Source organism: Nilaparvata lugens, chromosome X (genome assembly GCF_014356525.2).
Source record: "Nilaparvata lugens isolate BPH chromosome X, ASM1435652v1, whole genome shotgun sequence".
Taxonomy (NCBI): Eukaryota; Metazoa; Arthropoda; class Insecta; order Hemiptera; family Delphacidae; genus Nilaparvata; species Nilaparvata lugens.
This window is the reverse complement of record NC_052518.1, coordinates 3,972,939-3,980,768: the sequence shown is the minus strand read 5'-3', so window position 1 is coordinate 3,980,768 and position 7,830 is coordinate 3,972,939. Positions and strand designations below refer to the sequence as shown.

General features: G+C 31.8%; 1 long non-coding RNA gene across 1 annotated transcript; it reads left to right on the top strand.

Annotated features, from left to right (window-relative positions):
- The first annotated feature begins 3,401 nt into the window (after positions 1 to 3,401).
- Positions 3,402 to 7,830, top strand: LOC120354753. Its single transcript, XR_005573114.1, has 4 exons — positions 3,402 to 3,839; positions 4,942 to 5,136; positions 6,314 to 6,410; positions 7,620 to 7,830. It is a non-coding gene; the product is annotated as an uncharacterized LOC120354753 (long non-coding RNA).

Sequence of the window (7,830 nt, the reverse complement as noted above, 5' to 3'; positions counted from 1 at the left end):
AATACCCTACTGGTTCGGAGGGGACTAGTTGTCGGGACCGTAGACGACAACTAAGCTCCTCGGTCGTTGACGACAACTAGTCTCCCCGTCAGTAAAGCTCCTCTTTCAGGAGCTTAGTTGACGCCGTCAGTAAATCCCCTCGAATGTGGTTTCAAAAGGAGCTTTACTGTCGGGGGGACTAGTTGTCGGGGAGACTAGTTGGCGCGTTCCCGATGACACTCTTGTCTTTGCTTTGCTGGGCAGGCACGGAATTCTATACTACACGTTAACGTAACGTATGGAGTTCCTTGTAGGCTACATCGTAGTAGGACCTGATATAATATAGTATAGAGTTCTTAATAACTGTGTAATGGGAGTTGTGAGTGAACTGTGCACTTATTACTGACTAGCAGGTAACCCTCTAATTGAAAACTTGACAGACTGGAAACTTGACCTACTGAAATCTTGAAGAATTTTAAATAGGCCTTTAACCATCCTCGATTAATTAAGAGTCCAGATGCAAAATTTCAAGTTAATCAGTCCAGTAGTTCAGACATGATGAAGTGTCATTCATGAATTTCTCATCCCGCACGTCATAAGCCAATCCTTTCCTTTAAAATCCAATATTAGATCAGTTAATACTAGCAGTAGGATGAGTAAAACTATAATCTTCATAAAAATAATAAATGCTAAGTAGTAGGCCTATAAACTTGAATTAATATAATTAATAACTAATAAGTAGGCCTATAAAAATGAATTAACGTTTGAAGTCTTATGAAAGTATAATCTGTCAAAGTATTTAAAAAAACTTGTTGCAAATATAATGTGAAAGCAACAAAATTTTATAGAACACACTAGACTACAGTTTTGTTGCAGGAATGATAGGTAGTTTTTGAAATATCTGTTGATGAAAGGCTATAAGTTATTCATTACTCTCTTCCTATCCTAATAATATATAGTATATAAATTATGATTATAGTAAGTTTACAGCAAAATTATAAAAATAAAAGTTTGAGATCTTCATTCTCTTTGGTAGCCTATCATGCAAATCATGATAATTTATCTCTTTTAATGTCTTAAATTATGGAGAGACTTTTTCAGATAAGCTACAATAATGCGGACTAGATACTTGAACGATTGTCATTATTATACCCATCCTCAATAAGACCAATATGACATCATTATTAATACTTCAATTGATTTATTGATTTGCTAGAAGCTAACATGACTTGAACGTTTCGAAACGTTCTTTTAAGTTATTAAACGTAAACGTTCAACGTCATTATTATCTTCACTAGACTTCGCAGAGAGCACCTGGGACCTAAGAAAGCTGTGCTGTTTTTCGTTTGTAATGTGATTTTAGGAATAAGAAATCCTTCATAGTTTTATCGCAATCAATAGGGTAGTTTTTCATAAATTGTGATCAGTGAGTCGGTTCAGAATTCCTCAATAATTAACTTGAGCTATATATTTATAACATATGGTACTGAACCGATCGCATACAATTAACCCAGTAGATCTACATATCAATGAATCTAGTTTAAATTAATTCTCACTTGGATTGAAAATTGGTAACTGTTGCAGGTTATATAAATATTATTATCAAAGAACACTGAAATACCAATGGTAACATCAGATCAAGCTTAATTCGATAACCGGTAACCAAGATATATAGACTATCAAAGAAGATTAATAACTTTTACTACATTCATGATAAAATTGAGACTACGGTATTTCGAATAAAAATGTATAAAATTCCTCCACTTTTTTAGATAAAATTTATCTCAAAATTGGAAAATGTCTCCATTTTCATTCACAATATTAATAGACTTAGCGCCAATCCCAACCAAAGCCCTACGTAAAGAAATATTCAGACAGTCCTTTATTACCTCTACCGAATTGAAACTATAATAATCATCCATTAATCAAATACATTCTTTCAACAAAAGTTACCTTGACTTGACCAGTGATTGGTGAGTTGCATACCCTAATGCTACACTTCGGATTTGTTAAAAGTTGTTTGGAAGATTTGAACTACAAACTTCAGAATATCAATTTACAAAGGTTCAGATTGAGAATATGATTCAAAATTGGTTTCCATGATCGGGGATTGGCATGGATTAGAGGAATCAAATTGAATTGTATGGAACAAACTGTGGAATCAATTCGAAGAAAGTTGCGTGAACAATAAGAACAGCAAATGATAACAATTCAATCATTGCAATTACATATTTGAGAATCGTAGTTCTAGACTAATCTGTGGTATTCTTAAAGGCTGGGAATGAGCTTGTACAATTATTATTGAAATCCCACACAAGACAAAATGGTTTGTTCATTAAGCAACATGAAGGAGGAAGTAGATATGGGTCACTTCATTTCAGGTGCTTCATTCTTAGCAAATACAGGCGAAATTGTTTTGACAAGACACGTCTTTTGCGGCCGGAGTTAAAAGTCCTTTTAAATTGGAATGAATGACATTATACTCGTACATACTACATAGTACGAGTTGGTGTTGGTGTTACATGGAAATATCAAAATTCATCTTTTAAATACAAGAATTGCCTTCGGTCTCCTCTCTTTTCGAAGTTGATCGATATTATTTATTTATTTTGAGATCTAACAGCATCAATTTTGAGATCTTTAGATTATATTTCCCAAGTCTTTTTTAGTATCAGTATTCTGTACTTTCTTTGATATCGTAGCAAGAGACATAAGTATTATACTTTCCATTACAACTAATATACATGTGGGAAACTGATCATGATATTCGAGAATACTTTGCATCATGTAGGTTTCTCTTTTTTATTCTCAGATTGTAGACATCGAAGGCTTGATATTTTTAAGAATACAGAACGATTTTCAATATTAAAGCATGGAACATGGTTTTTTCTCAGGAATACTTCATTCATAATCGGTCCGATTATTCAATTATGCATGAAATATAATTTGTTTGATTCGAATTTCCAACTTTGTCTTGAAGTTGAATGAGCTTAGAGTTGATAGTTCAAGTAATCTCTGGTTTTCTACTTCATCAGTAAATGCACAAAACGCGACTTTTTTGGCTTATCTTTGTAATCAATCTTGATTACCAGCTTAAAATTTAGAAATATTTTCTATATTTAATATTGTGCTCATATGATCGATTTTTGTTTGTGATTTAGATACTGTAGCCGATTGAGCTATAGACAAACTGTAAAGCTCATCTTATTAGTGAATGAAGGATATAAATGTAATAGTAATGCGTGCAATATATTATAATTGAACATGAAAAGGATGTAGACTATAGTTAGAACTTTGAAATAACCAACACAGATCACCAGACCTCTCTCTCTCTCTACATTGCCCTCTCTTTTTTTCTTTTTGGTCTTCAGGGTTTATCACCCTGCACAACTCTCACCCCCCTTTCCCTACCGTCTAACACCTCTACATCTACCATTCTTTCCTTATGATTTCGACTGCATGCTTTGCCCACAATATCAGTCCGATTTAGTTCTCTCCTGTCAGTTTCTCTTTTGTAATGGCAGGCTTCACCATTGTCCACTCCCTGTTCAACACCCACTCGTTCTCTGTCCAACATCATTCACTCGCTCACACCCTTATTCTCTATTCACACCCTTATCCCCCATTCTTTTCACTATAGGTTGTCGAAATCGAAGCGTTTTGGCGCGTTTTTGGTTTTTGGTCTACTCATCTACTCTAGTCTAGTCTCTATAAGTGTTTCAGTCGAAAAGCATGCATCATGCACCACATTTCGCATAGGTACCAGTGAAAAGTGAAAAGTTCCAGTTCTCTTTACAGTGCTTCAGTCATTTATTAGTTTCAAAATAACGTGAATATTTGATCTTCTCCTATCAAAAAATGTAAGTACATAATATTACTCTAGAACTCTAGGTACAGTTTCGAATACAATAATAATATATTTATGCTTATGCTACTATATACTGACAGTTCTGAATATGTGCAAGAGGATGTGTTCCAATTATGTATTAATATCTTATAAATAAATTTCAGCCAGTGACATGATTTAACAATTATGAATATAACAGGAAATTTAATTTAAATATTACCTTATGTAGTTTCGACCATGGAAAAAAGAAATAATTTGGCTATTTCAGAAATATTCAACCTCCAATTTTATTGAAATGTTATGAAAAATTTTATATTTACATTCAACAATATTATTAATATAACTCAATTAATTTCAAATTATACTCAGCATCTCTTATATTGTTCACTTATCAAGTTCTACTCTTTATAATTATGTTTTTGGGCCTATTAGACCTATGATATGCAATATATCAATAGGCTCAATTATAAATCAAATGGGTTGTTAACATCCATGATGACAACAAAAAATATTCCTGACCATATGAACGTGGAAAATTTAAAACTGATTCTATCACGTGTAATTTGTGATTAATATGATTTATGCTACCACTGACATGTTTTCCATATCCACTTCTAAACTATGATATCCTGTTATCCTCATAAAGGACGAAGGAAAGAGTCAATTTTATTGACAACCGAATAACTTTGATCTGTAGGATGGTCTCAAAGAGAGTTCAAATTTTGAAGTAGTTTAGTCGGAGAGTTCGGTTCAGTGGCTGTTATCACGAGTAACATATCGTGCTAACGCTAAAATCCTAGAGTCCAAATTAAGAACTCGCTACACTTGTTCAATGAATAAGGTAGAAAATAATCCAGATAAAACTTTTCTAACAACAATCCAGCCTACATATTTATATATCGTACCTCTTCTCACATGTGAAAAGCTACAAAACGTTGAGGTACCTACGCTTCTTATACAACTGTTTATTATAATTGACTGAATTCAATATGCATAAGTAGAGGATGGAGTAGATGTAACAACAATAAGCCTACAAAAAGTAGATGAATAATATTTCTACCTACAATATTGATACCTGTAAATTTGTTCTATTGTTGTCAAATTTTCATTTGCAGGGAAATGTTTGCGATTGGCAATGTATGGAGAATGATTATAATGATGCTACAGAGTAATATCGAAAAAAGAGATGAGCAAAAAAGTGGAAGCATACATTAATTATTCATAATGCATATCTCAGCAACAACAAAAAATTGAATTGCTAGAAGAAAACTCGGGACACATTGGATCAAATGTGAATAAAACTTTCAAAGGTAAGATACACCTTATAATTAGGTAAGATAATTGTAATTACCTACTATCTCATCATTTTGCGCAAATACTTTTAAATTAAATTTCACACTCCTCAACTCACTCACTCAGTGGCAAGTAATGCTGTTGTAGAAACACCATCTACTTGGCGTTATACATTATATTATTTCAGAATCATCACAATAATAACTTTAATCCACAATGACAACTGAGTTCCTTTTACGGAAGTTCTGTTATCAAGTCAATATCAATACGACATTAGATTTTCTTAAAATAGTTTAATCATTAGAACTCATGAACTAGAAGTTCAAGTAGTAAATCATAGTGAATTATTAATTATATTATTAATACAGTACTAAAGTGATGAATTCTTTTCAACTAATACAGTATTTTTTTACTATCGGTACTCTTATCTGTACCGGTATTACATTTTTCCGAAGAAAGAGCTTTAATACATATTTTTCTTAAAAAATTACATTAAGGAAATTAATTTATCAGTGTTCATTTCATTTTTTTCTTCTCTGACTCCTTTTTTGACTCGCGCTTGGCGCTCGGTAACCTCCTGTGCTCCTGTGTGGTATGATGTACGTGTAGCTCGCTCCAGTTGGAGGGGCTGCCAGAACAGTTTATGAAGAGAGGCTGCATACTTTCTAATTTCTCTGTATCCTCCGCTCATACATAAATTATTTTTTCTCCATTATTTTTATTGAATCTTCATTCCAATTTTTCTTTTCCAATTTCAATTTTTCTGCATACCCCACTTCCACACTGGTAAAGAATTCTTTATAATTATTTTTATTCCAGTTTTACCCTTTTTCTTCCATTTCTAATGAAAAGTTCTGTTATAACATTCAGTTTGAATTCAGCTTCCATAAAAGTAGCCCAATTAACACTAACTGTAACTATATTTTCATAAATTAATACTTGACATTATTTCATATTATTAAAACGTTGTAATCCATTATAAATATACCCCTTGAACATTTCTTAGCTTCAACTTATTTAATAACAATTCTTTTGCAATAAGATATCAATAATTAGTTCATGAAAGATGTGCTATTTTCCATATTGCTTGTCTGGGGTTTTTCTCACTCATTCCATTAATATTAATTTGTATATATCTGTAAGTATCTGTATTATGATTCTTTCCAATCCTAAAATCTAATCTCATCCTTCCAGGTGTCTGCCAAAGAAATTTCTAAGAGATGGTCAATGAGTCTGTCATTGGAGAAGTCAACGATTGGCTCCTGCAACCGAAATTTAGAAGAGCGCGCAGGTAAAAAAGTCTTAATATGGTTCATTATGATTTAATTGTATCTCTGTAAATGAGAATGGAATATAGCTTACCAAGCAATAGTCAAGTGAATGCTATCTAAATTCGGAGTTGCGTTCTGTAATGACTCATGGATGTTTTACATCCATTAATTACAAATACCATTATGTAATTTATCACATTACATATAGTCTATAGCCTACATAATATGCCCTGTAATATAATATTATATTACCGATACTCAATATATTTTTCAACGAATAAACTAATACTTGTCGTGTTAACCAAGAGAAACAAATAAATAGATAGAGTCAATAATAGTTAATATCAGGTCGAATTCACCGAGATAACTTTTATTCAAGCTTTAAAGCCTCTACTATATATACTATATACCTCGGGAGTTGCCTACCTTATTTGCAAAATATACTTGTTTTGTTGTGTAGAATAATTATTCAAGTATTCGTATTTTACTATTTTGGATACGGTATATTTTTCCTTTTTCTATTTGTTTATTCAAATTTATATTGCATCTTTGTATCTTGTGAAGCAATAAAAATGTATTATTATTAAAGAGGGCAATGAAGAACAATTTTGTGTAATAAATAAAATGAAAGTTCATATCTTGCATAGTTATTGATATACTTCAATCGACACATAAGGCTATAAGAATTAACAGTAGGCTATACTAAAATCATAATTTCTCAAGATTGGACTTAGTCAACGAAATATTATTTGGTCATAATTTTATAGAACAAATGCCAATTTTTACATGAAAAAGGCCCATTTAAATTGACGAATCGGATATTTCTAATGATTTGATATTCTATTCTTTTGTTCTATTGATTTGAAATACAGAGTCGTCATTAAAATATTCTAGTGGTATTTATCTAGAGGTGAAAAATTACATTTTTAGGAGAGCAACTGAAATAATTCAATACGACGAGCTCTTATGACAATAACTTTGTATTTCTAACAGATAAGTAAAGTAAACATATTATTTCCAAATTTAGATGACATTCTTTCCTAATAATTATTATTGATTGATTGATAATGCAAATAACTAAGTTTCTCAAGCTTCCAATTTTGTTATCTGTTGAACTTGATCTGCTGTAGGCCTACATGCAAATGCTTCCGTTTTTTACTAATTTTTGTACCTGAAGTTATACAGTGAAGATGAAATTAAAATTAAGTTGATTTAATTTTTGTTCACAGACATGGAGAAAAGAAGAAACATCTCGCTGTCTGTTGAAGTCGATGAAGACGAGACAGTAGAGGATTTTGGAGCTTCAGCCATGAAGTGCAAGCACAGTGTCTAAACACTTTTTGAGCCTGATTATAATATTATATTGAGAAAATTTAATTCCAATCCAGTAATATACTATATAAGATGTGAATGCGTTCAAGTAAAGGATTTATTAATTAA